The 12,203-nt window shown below is 35.7% G+C and overlaps 1 protein-coding gene across 6 annotated transcripts in view; it reads right to left on the reverse strand.

Annotated features, from left to right (window-relative positions):
• The window catches only part of CNTN5 (contactin 5), a 642,678-nt gene that overhangs the window by 159,953 nt on the left and 470,522 nt on the right, over positions 1-12,203 (reverse strand). The gene's annotated exons all lie outside the window — the stretch shown is intronic.

Consider the following 12,203-nt stretch of genomic DNA (forward strand, 5'->3'; position numbering starts at 1 on the left):
ATATCCCCTTTTAGCTGTGCCTTTTATAGACTGAAAAATCCCAGACTATTAATCCTTCCTTACAGTGAATCTTTAATAAACTTGCAATCATTCCTAGTGCCTATATTGCACAACTTCAAATTCCATTCTATCATTTTGAGACGGGAAGATGAGAACCACACAGCAATAATGAAGCTGTAGATCTTTCTATCACATTTTTGCTTTTTCTCTTGTTGTTGTTGTTTTTATTTCTTATTGTTTTCATCACAATTCATTTCTATTTGCCTTTCTGCACTTGAGCTGCTGTTCATCCACAATGGTGCCCTAATTACTGATAATATCTAATAAAGGAATTATATTTTTAGGTTTGGGTGTTACATAAATTTGTACTTGGTGACATTATTTATCACCTATTCACTTTATTATCATGATATCCTTTTGCAGCTCTTCACAGTTTTAAGTTTAACTAGCCTTAATAACTTTATATCAACAAGCTTTTCTACTTCTGTGTTCATTTCCTTTTCAGATCATTTATGTTGTGAATGCTGAAGACCCAGCAAAGGAACTAGATGATCTTAAGGTCCTTTCCAACCCTAACTATTCTGTGATTCTATTCTGTGGCTTCACTGGCTATCTCCCTGTTCTCCAAAATGATGAGATGCTCCTAAAAAAGGGGCTGTCCTTCAACCCCTCTGAGAACTTCATTTCTTTGACAGCCTTTGATGACCCTCTCAAGAACTATTTGAAACAAAAGTACACAGCGTTACCTTGACCATTCATCTACATATTCTCTGATACTTATCAGGAAAGTTGCATACTGATTAAATCATGACTTCCCTCTTTAAAAGCTATGCTCATGGTATACGACTGTCTGGTAACACTACTGTATGGATATGCAATAAATACAATCCCACTAATTGTACTTTTCTATGCTTTTTCTATTAAAACACTAGACACACAAGTCAGACTTACCAGTCTGCATTTCCCCAGATGTTTCTAGGAGTCTTTAAAAACTCCCACACCTGTTCTACCTACACTCCTACACCTGTAGGAGGCCCAGCAAAGGAAAATGGTCCATTCCGCTTCCTTCTGTATGAGTTTGGCCTTGGGGATTTGTTAATATTTGTAATGTCAATATTTTGTCTAAAACTTCATCTATTAAAACTTCAGTTATGAGAACTTCAATCTTGCTAGGGGAACCTCCCTAAGTTCCCTTGTAATGAACACTACTGAAAACAGTTCATTTACATTTTGTGATGCAGCCTTATACTCCTGAGGTGTTCCTTTCAAATCTCTGGCATCTGTTGACTGTGCATACTCGCTGACAAGTTTTGTGATTCAATGGATTTAAAAAAGGGGGGTTTCTTTTCCTTTGTGTAAGGCTTTGTGCCTGAAAATCGTTGTGTTGACTTGTCATATAATATGAAACATTCGCTTTTTTTAGCCCTAAAAAACCCCCCTGCATTTTGAAATAGAAATAAGGTATTCTTGCATTTAAATTAATACAGTATTTATGAACACATCTGAGGAACAATATTATCTTTCAGATCTTATATTTTTAACTTATATTAACTCCCTTTAGTAGGTGCAATATGTACAAGTATTGAATGATTTCAAGAGTCATGCCATAATTTCATATTCAGAATGAAATTCTGATCTACTAAAGCTTTGTACCATGTCCTGTTCTTCTGGGTTATTGTTACATTAGCAAGTGACATGCCTGCAGCAACTGGCCGAAAATGTAGAAAAATTACCGAGCAATTGATTGGTGTCCCTATGAAAATTAGGAAACAAAAGTCCATTATTGCAAAGGGATATTTTTCATCCTTATTATTTATGATCTTTGAGACCAAGGAGGCCATTACAGCTGCACAGACATCAAGAGAATTACCAAGGCCTTACCTTCCCACGTTATACTATAATTGCTTTGCTATGGCTGTTGTACCTCCAGGATCTTTATCTTTTCCAGTTTCTGTTTTGGTCACTAAGAGTCAGTAATGGTAAAACAATGACCATCTGCATTTTCATCAAGATTTCTGTTCATTTGTATCAGGTGCTAAAAGGAACCTGGACTTTTAAGAAATATCAAGGCATTGAGTTATGTGCATTAGAATCAATCTCTCTCAGGCTTATACACATGACTCTCTTTCAGAGGTTTGGCTACGGCCATAAAAAATTCTCTCCATGATTTTTCATTTTCAGTTATAAAACATGAAATATAACAACAAATAAAATTGATCAGCACAGAATAGAAACATAATATATGATTTTTAAGTGGCTAACAAATCATAGCGCTCACGTGGTCTGAGCACCGTAGAATGGGGAGCCTTTCTCAATGCTCCTGTGCTGTGCCTTCCCATGAAAATATCTCATTTCGGACAATCTCTTCCCTTTCTAGAGATGACCCCCATGATTCAATCTTCCTTAGGCTTCCTTAGTTAGTTTATTACACTCCTTACTTTACAAGCTGTGCCTTTCGGCTGAGTACAGATGTGGGTAGTGCTGAACTTGAGATTGGTATGAAACACACTGTTTCAAAATCTAACTGGCCAGATCTTGAATTTTCTTCTGGGATGAAATAATGAGCTAAAAGCCACATTTTCTTGTTTGATTAAGTAAATCTTGGCCCTGGGTTTTATTCTGAAACAATCCCACCTTACATTTCCCAATATTTGTGTCTCTGCCCTTTCAGTGCCTATAAGAAGAGCTCTCCACATATCTGTCCAGCCAGGGTCTTCCCTGGCTAGGTGAAGTTCAACTGAGATGAAACACTAATAACCCTTCTGCTATATCTCTAATTACTGAAAAAGACACTGATTCAAATTACTGAAAATATACCAGGACTAAGCACAGCTTGACCTTATTAGAATTAACGGTTTGTTAGTCACATGGGCAGAAATGGATCTCATTATTTATAGAAGAGTTGATTTCCCTATTTGCTCCTTCAGACATTTTTTTACAACAATACAATTATCATAGAGAAATTCTCCACAAACCACATATTCTCCAACTCAGCTAAGAAAAAATATTCATAAAACCAAATTTTAATAAGTGGTTTCATTTAAGTTGTTCCTCTGAATTGGTTGCAAATCTGTGACTTGAGTTCAAATCTCTACTATTCAAAGTGTCCTATGAAACCCTAGCTACATTGTTGTCTGCATATTAGTTTTCTATCAACTAGAATCATAGAATGGTTAGAGTTGGAAAGGATCTTAAGATCTTCTAGTTTCACCCTCTCTGCCATGGGCAGGGACACTTCCCACTAGACCAGGTTGCTCAAAGCTCTGTCCAGCCTGGCCTTGAACACTGCCAGGGATGGGGCAGCCTCAGCTTCTGTGGGCAACCTGTGCCAGTGCTTCCCCACCCCCACAGAAAAGAATTTCTTTTACCTAACCTAAATCTCTCCTGTTTGAAGCCATTACCTCTTATCCTATCACTACAGTCTCTGATGAAGAGTCCCTCTCCAGCATCCTTATAGGTCTCCTTTAGGTTTTGGAAGGCTGCTACGAGGCCTCCATGCAGCCTTCTCTTCTCCAGGCTGAAAAGTCCCAATTTTCTCAGCCTGTCTTCATATGGGAAGTGCTCCAGCCCCCATATCATCCTCATGGCCTCCTCTGGACTTGCTCCAACAGTTTCATACCTTTCACATGTTGAGGACACCAGAACTGCACAGAGTACTCCAAGTGAGGTCTCAATAGAGATGATACAATTCTTTGTACCACAATAATGTGACAAACACAGATTGTGAGGTGCGCATATACCACTGGAACAGATGTAACAAAATTTCAAACATTTACAGATATTACTACAGCTAAAACTATTTACACTATTTCCTTCTGGCCATTTAATGGACATGGAGAATGGAATAAAGTAGCAAGATCACTTTCTGATTGTCAGTCCTTTCAGCTAACAACAAGCTAAGGACATCAGTCATTATCACTTTGAAAAGGACTGCTCTACCTCTTCATTTAGCCTGCCACTCCATGACTTTTACAGCTCAGATGAAGAGTGTAGAAAAATTGTGAGTGTATGACTGTATCCATACAAGATGACGTACCTTCATAGGGCAGATTTTGCCTTCATGGGGAAAAAAATTCAGACTGCTGAGAAATCATGACACATCACTTTACTCCAACTGTGTAGAAGTTAATGCTTCTGTTCCATTAGTCTTCTATATATTAACTACCACCTGAATCTTCCAGAACATAAGCTTCCATGATAGCTCCTTAAACCCTTTCAGGTAAAATGATCTGGGTTTGTTCTAAACTGTTTAAGTAATAGGTCTTTAACTTACTTCAGAAACTAATTTTGAATGGAACAAGTTACAGGGAATACTTGAATAAGTGACTGATAAGCTTTTAAGACACTTGCTAGAAAAGAATATAGGATTCCTGGTCAAACATCATCAGAGAGCTAAGGAGAAAATGAAAGCCAAAGATTTGCTATCCTTAGGAGAAAGATTAGGCACAATTTTATACTTACCATTATTTTATTAGCAAAAGATACAACCCTCATAGTTCAGTGATTAAGAGTGTTTGCCTGAGAGCTTTGGGTGAAGTCCCTGATCTAAACCACATGGTGGAGGAATGTTAATCCAGTTCCCTTTAAGCCTGGATACTTCTCTAATAACAAAATTATTGGGGATTCTTATTGGTTTGTATGTTCCTCTCAGTTTCTGGGAAACGTCTCGAGGAGTGATGAACTTGTCCTGCTGCATAAGAATTTTCTAATAATTTTACGTATTAGAAATTGAGCTTCCTCCCACATTGTAATTATGATCTGTTGTGTGAATATTTATATCCAAACCTAAAAAAAATTGACAAACTATGGCAGGAATGTTAATGAATAAATTCTTCTATCAATAACTTGTGATGCAAACTAAGGTTATCTATGGTGTGGGTCTTTTTGTGACAAATGAATATTTAGCATTTTCCCTGAACATCTGCACCATTAAATGTCCCCAGGTATTTATTTGGAAGAAAGACCCCTGAGTACACACATTTACGATGACAGTAAATTCACAGCACAAACCAAATTAATTCAAATATAATGATGATACCCACCATTATATCCTGACTGCAGCAGAAATTTTCAATGCATTGGGAGGAATTTATTGACTCACTTGCCATTAATCTTATTCTAAATGGAGAGACCAGCACCTGCTCCAAGTCTCTAAAAATTTACTGTGGGAATGGCTGTTTTATGATAACTGTCCACAGAATTCCTTCCACTTAGAGATCTCTTAGCCAAGTTTTGAGCTATAAATTTCTCTTTTGAAAAGCCCTAAAGATGAAATTGTGTTCTGCAATACTCTGAACAGTAAAGTACCAACAACGTTTTCATGTTACTCAGAAAGCAAATCACATATACTAGATGGAAATTCTAGAATCTATCCTAATATCAAAGAAAATTTAGTAATTCATAATACATCACAAGAAGGGAACAAACCTTCTTTAGTTTACAACTAGGGGATAAGATATTTATGTATTTCTAATTATGAAGTTATAAATGTAGAAGGTGGTCACATTTAACCAAAACAAAACATTTAACTAAAGTTTAAAGAAAACTTTCCTCTTCCCACTTTAAAATCCATCTATATATTTGTTGTGTTTTAACATGAGCCAGCAATTAAATACCACCTAGACACTCACTGTATCAGCTACTAGGAGGAAAATTAACTATATCCGAGCCAAAACCAGGACAGTATTATACTGCATTTCCCTAGTCCAGCAGTTACTCTCTGAACTCTATCTAGAAAGCCCTGTATAGAAACAGTATTCCGATTCTGAAATATTTTTAAAAATAGTTATTTATGACTAATAAATGTTATCTATATACGCAATATATACATAAGAGCTTTCTACCTGTCTTAAACAGTGAATATAATTAAAAGCACTTCATTTTCAGTTGTAAGTGGTTGTGTTATGACTGAAGGGAACTGGGGCAAATCTTAGAGACACAAAAGTAATGAAGTAAGCTCAGAATAAGCAATGAGGAGTGCAGTGATGTTTTCTCTAGTTCTTTAAATGAGAGGACAAAATTTACAGTCTACAGTTTGGGCTGCAGAGATCTCTGTTTACCTGTGTTTGAAAACGTCAAGCAGTAACTATGACAAAGGTTGCTGGCTCTCTCTACGTAAAGAAGTCTTTATTGAGTCATAACTGAGACTTCAATCCATAACATTTCTCACATACATGTAATTTAGCACCTAAGCTTCTGCAAACCCAACACATCTGGCATTGTATGAAACTGAACTTCACCCTTTGGACATTTGGAGATGAGTGAGGGCATCTGAATGACTTGTGTATACACATTCCAGTATGAAGATTTATGCAGATATAGTTGTATGGAAACTTGATAACCTGAACATTTTCAGACTATGTAATATAGATAATTTCTCTGAGCACCCATACACATAAAGAAAAATCAGGAGCCTACCATATTAGACTACAAGTGTTGCTTGAGAGGCCCAAGAATATGAGTCAACAAAAAGCCAAAACAACTAACACTGCTTTTTTTGTTGAAATTGGCACAAGGAATATGTAGCAGATTTCTTTTGGGCATTACTGGCCAATGTTTATTTTTGCCTGCTTTTTATCCAGGTCAGGTTCACGAAAGCTATTTATTTAATCTAAATGATTAAGAGGAGGACCTGATTTTCATGGGGTTTTTAATTATCTTCCTGATGGCATGTTCACATTTTTCAAAGAACTTCATTTCTCCTACAGTAAATGACATAATTGTTTGTACTTCAAATATGACCTTAAGCTCCATTTTTCTTGCAACACGCATTGCTCTTCTACAGGATGAAAACAAAATATCCCCTTTCCAGTTAGGTACCAAAAGTGTCAAAATTATTGCAGTGTCCCCAAAGGAATTTTTTATTTGTTTCTGATCAATCAGGACACAAAGCAGTGTTGCTTTAATAGTCACTGTTATGTAATTAACTGGAAAGAGCTTCCTAAATGGGAAATGTTTTCCAGTTGAGATTCCTTATATACCCAGGAAAATACAAGAACCTATTATTTCCTCAGTAAGAGAGATCAAACCAACACTAACATTTCTCCTCCATTAACAACAGCTGTTGAAATACCCCTTATTTAGCCCCAACAGCAACAAATCTTTCCTTGTTATAAACCTACCAGAGTCCTAACCTCAAGCAAAATTCCTGCTGTTCACAGTTAAATTATTTTACTATGTTGACAAAAACACCAAACTGACAACTTATTCTTATTTGAACATTATGCCACACCTCAGGATTGCAAAGCAAGCAGCCACTTGTGAATTTTTATTTAAGATCCTGAGACAGTAAGATACAAAATATTAGTTATGACCATTCTTAATAATTTAAAACCATTTGCAAATATAAAGGTTATTTTCATTATCAATGCTCCATCCCTGGCAGTGTTCACGGCTAGGCTGGACAGAGCCCTGGGGGACATGGTCTAGGATGAGGCATCCCTGCCAGTGTCAGCGGGGTTTAAACTAGATGATCTTAAGATCCTTTCCAACCCTAACCATTCTATGATTCTGTTCTATGATTTGCTCAAACTTTAATTTGGTCACCATTAGTTATAACATTAACACCACACTTCTGTCTGAAATCTTAATAGCTACTGTTTGATGCAACATCATTCCTAATCCTGAATTGAATTTAGAGGAACATTTTTTTCCTGAGCTCGTTTATTTTATGCTTTAAAGCAAACCCAACAATCTTCTCCCCTCCAATTTTATGTCTTTGTTTTCTTTTTTAATTAAAACAAGATTACACTGTTGGGTTTTTTTAATCCTGCCTTTCATCCTATTATTTTTGACAACCATGCAGTGGGACCTAAGCACAAGAGCCAGAATGAAACAGACAAAAAGTGTTTCTTCAAAATACCTGTAACCCTTGAAAGATGTATTTGTATTACAAAAGCAAAGATTGTGGGAAGCCTTTTATTTTCAGTTTCATTATGACCCATCATTAAAATATCTCACTACAATTTTAGGGGAGAAACAACATATTTACTACAGGAGTAATAGCTGTGCAGGGACATTTATCAGCCTTCCCCCCAAAGCAGACCTTGTGTGCTTTGATGCCTCTGTCAGTGCTATCCGTCTTTGTATATAGCTAGAGATCAAACTTGATTTTGCCCAGTTAGTTTGGCTCTGCTTGGAAACAAATCAAAGTAGGATCATTTCAGGTTTACGTTCTGTCCTGCAGCATTAGGAGGAGTTCCCACAGTTTCTAGCCAATCTTGCATAGTTTTTACAGACCTGAACAATTCTATTATGAGATGTGACTGGACACTTAAAAATGTAAGTTAATTATCTTGTAATATAACCCACATGAAAGAGGCAGTCTACAAGGTCAGAAACTCCAGAAAACCCGGCAGGATTAAGTCACAGCTGCGTAAGTATTTTCAACTCCCATTACAATCTGGGTATGCTTTGTGTCTTCTAGAATTCAGCTCCATATGAATAAACATATTAGAAGTCAAAGCTAGTAATGGAAGTACTAAAGAAAAGATCTGTGCATTTCTAGAAGGGGAAAACTGGCAGTTCCTAAACGTTAGGGTTAATCTTTAAGCATATCTTTTTAATGCTACTTATCAGTTAATTAACAACTGTCAGCATTCTTCAGGGGTGAAAATGGCCTATGCCTGTGAAACTGTCAATTTTGCTCTATTTTTATTTTCATGTATTATTTAATAACTAACTATCCTATGTTGGTCCTTTTTATTGATTAATTTCTACGACTGGGAAAATTTCTATGATTTCTCCCAAACTTTTCTTAATTCTGGGAAAGAGATCTTTAGATAACCCAGTGACGTCCAAACAACATATCCCAAAGTTCAATTTGAATAAACATAGGCAGAGCACATTCCACCATGGAAAAGTAGAAACGAACATACTTAATACCTTGCGAACTATATGTTTTATCATTATGTGGGACTATTAATCACACAGAATTAATCAACAGTATTGGGACAGACAAGATTCAGTTCGCATAACTATGGTGACATGGAAAAAAAAATTGAAGAAGGTCTGCATTCAGTTATGTGAGTATATGTCTGGTTAGATACACCGACCTCTGTTGAGGTATAAACTAATTTGGTCTAATGGAACACAGTAGAAAATATCCTCTGATGTCTGAAACTGTACAGGTTTTTGTTTGTTTTGTTTTCCTTTTTCCTGGAAACTTCACTGTAGCAAAGCTACTAGACAGTATCTACACAGAGATAAAACGAAGAATTACTTAATTCTCGTCTGTACAGTAATAATGTTAACATCTTTTCAAGAGAAATAAAAAAAAAGATAAAAAGGGAAGAAAAACTGGAATGAAACTGTGTGAACTTGAAATATCTGCCTTATGTAATCGAGCATCAAAAGTTTTATACTCCCTAGGTTTCTATTTCCTAAATTTGAAGAGGCTTTCTGTTGTTTTTATTAGTCAAGATAATTTACTGCTCCCAATCAGCATCCAAGCCTTCAAAAATCCATTTTAACAACCTGTATATTATTTGTAAACAGCTATTAAATAATTCTTCAAAGTTTCTAATGCATTTTAAAGGCAGTTAATGAAATTATGCGTAATTTCTTTTTCCTGCTAAAACTTTTTATCTCCTCAGATAGAATTTTAGAGTGTTTTTATAACCCAACTTGAAGTGAAATTGAATTGTATGAAATGACTGATTGTCAAGGACACCTGAACAAATCAGTTATTCATTTTATTCAGAATCCATTGAAGGATTTCTTGATGTTTTTATTTAATTTGCTTCATATCATGGAGCTAAGTTCCCCTTTGAGACACATACAAAAGAAATAGATTAATAAAAGCCCAGGAAGTTCCTACATATTTGCAGTTTGACAGAAAGCCTTAATATCATTGAGTTTCTTCCCCATAGATAGAGACCAATGTTGTCATAAGAGTGTTCTTTGTCACAAGCTGTCTAGTCCCCTGGGTACAGGTACTCTTTATATATCAAAATCAGAGAACGATGATAAGTATATGAAGTTGAATTTTGAGTTAATGATACATATGTCCATATGAGAATAGAGACTATATAAACAGTTTTATTTATGTAGCAGCTTTTGTAAAAGCTGTTTAAAACCACACTTTAAAAGCTCTTCCTGTGGCTTCTGACAAATCTCTTTTTTTTTTTTTTTTTAATAATAAAAAAGCTTAAAAAGCTGTATTCAAAATCATGTAACTCAGCAACATAGTTTCAAACAAATTTTCAGGTGCTTAGATGTTTGTTTTAATGCCATTCTTAGTTTCTCCCTTATTAGAGTCCACCCTCAGCTGTTTCTTTCTCTACAAATTACTCTAATTTTCTTTAACTTTACTGAGCACCTCTTTTCAGCAGCTATATTATCTCTTATTTTGGCTTATAATGTACATGTATTTTTAAAATTCTGTCATCACCCTTTTTTATTTGCCAATGAACAAAGCAATATAACCTAAAGCAATTTCTATCACAAAGAAAAGGCACAGTACCATTACTGGAACTTTTAAATTAGTTTTTAAAAGGCCCATATTATTGTTCTGTGGAGGAAGTAGAACTTCCTAAGATGGCAGATGTCCTAAATCATAAATATCATTTATCAACCAGAATTTTCCTAAATGTTTTTTCAAGGTAAGTTTATGGAGACTGCAAAGTTAGGCAGACAGTCTGGGTCTCCTCACTGAGAAACTTGCTCTGATACATAGCAAGCAATCTACTGAGAAATACTAAAGAACTCTATTAGAATAAAGGGGCTTTTCAGAAATCCCAACAGGCAAAAATTAAGGCATGGAAGCCTGGGAGAAATTATGCATGTGAAAAAAATGAACTGCGAAACTGTTGAGGAGCAGTTCATCCATGTGCAAATGCCTACCCAATACTCCAGCACAGTTCAGAAGGTTGGATTATGACAGTTGTATGACAGCCAGCCGTGAAACATGGATTTGCTTGAGACTAGTATATACTACCCACTTGATATTTAGGAAAATCTGCACAGTTTTCCTTTACAGATTGTGTTTCTTAGCTCAGAGATGTAGACTGCTGCCTTTATTCTTATTTCCTCTATTTCTTACACTGTATCATGTGTCTATGTACTGTTAGTATGATATGGTCATTTAATTGTTGAATTTCTGCACAAAGCTGGACCAAACAAAAGCATATACAGTCAATTTTGTTTGTTTGTTTGTTTTTAATTCAGTAAAACTAAACACTTGAAACTCAATAATTAGCATAGGTACTAAACCAGCAAAAGAAAATAGTAAATGATATAGTAAAAGATCCAGCTTTTTGCTGCAGAGGCTGCATACCGGGCAGAGAGGAATTTTGACTTGTTCTAATGAATGAACATTAACTTAATTCCATTCTAATTTGTGCAGACATTTTTTACTTACTCTGTTAAACTAAGTCGTCTATGTTTACATGCAGCTTCTACAGCATAGGACCAGCATTAGTTCTAGAAACAGCTCTAAGCGAGACAAAAGCCTCAGAGTCTCTCTCTCCTCTCTCTATGATCTGCGATCAATCTCTCTGATTTATGCAAGTATGGATTCACATATGCTGAATTGCTGAATGTATTTCTGAAGAATTAGAAAGCATCATTAAATGTGGAACATCTTGGAAAAAAGGAGAATATAGACATTTATGGAATTATTAATTATTATTCTCAGAAGTATCATTATTTTGACAGAAAATAAAACCAAAAAGCAATTATATTGTAATAAATATGAATCTTTTTGCTGCAAAAGAGCAAAGAACACAGTTGTCTCCATAGGCAGCTATTCCGACAGAATCGGAGTTACATATCATTTATATTGAAATGCATACTGTTCCATAAGAAATATTACTGGAAGGTATTTTCTTTTGACTTTGGAGGAAAAAAAATCCTAAGCCACTTCTAGATAAGAAGATTTAGGTATTTATTTACAGAAAAAATACTGCAGTTATATGGCTTGATGAAATCCCAAACTACCTGGGCAATTATCATTATAATCAAAGCTATTGTAGTAGTATTGGTGGCACTTAATCAGTGCATTGAACTGCAGTCTTGAAGTGTTACACATCTTTAGTGCAGCAACAGGTAAAGTTTTAAGCAATACAACCTTTGTTCAGTTGTCTAACCATGTGTGCCTTGTGTCATCTGAGATGCATGAAAGTACCTCTTGGTATCCTGCTGCTGGTCTATATGCCCTGTGTGGTACTTGCTAGCTCCCTGTGGATGTCTCAGGTGCCTGAGGG

The sequence above is a fragment of the Strigops habroptila genome, chromosome 2 (assembly GCF_004027225.2).
Source record: "Strigops habroptila isolate Jane chromosome 2, bStrHab1.2.pri, whole genome shotgun sequence".
NCBI classification, from domain to species: domain Eukaryota; kingdom Metazoa; phylum Chordata; class Aves; order Psittaciformes; family Psittacidae; genus Strigops; species Strigops habroptila.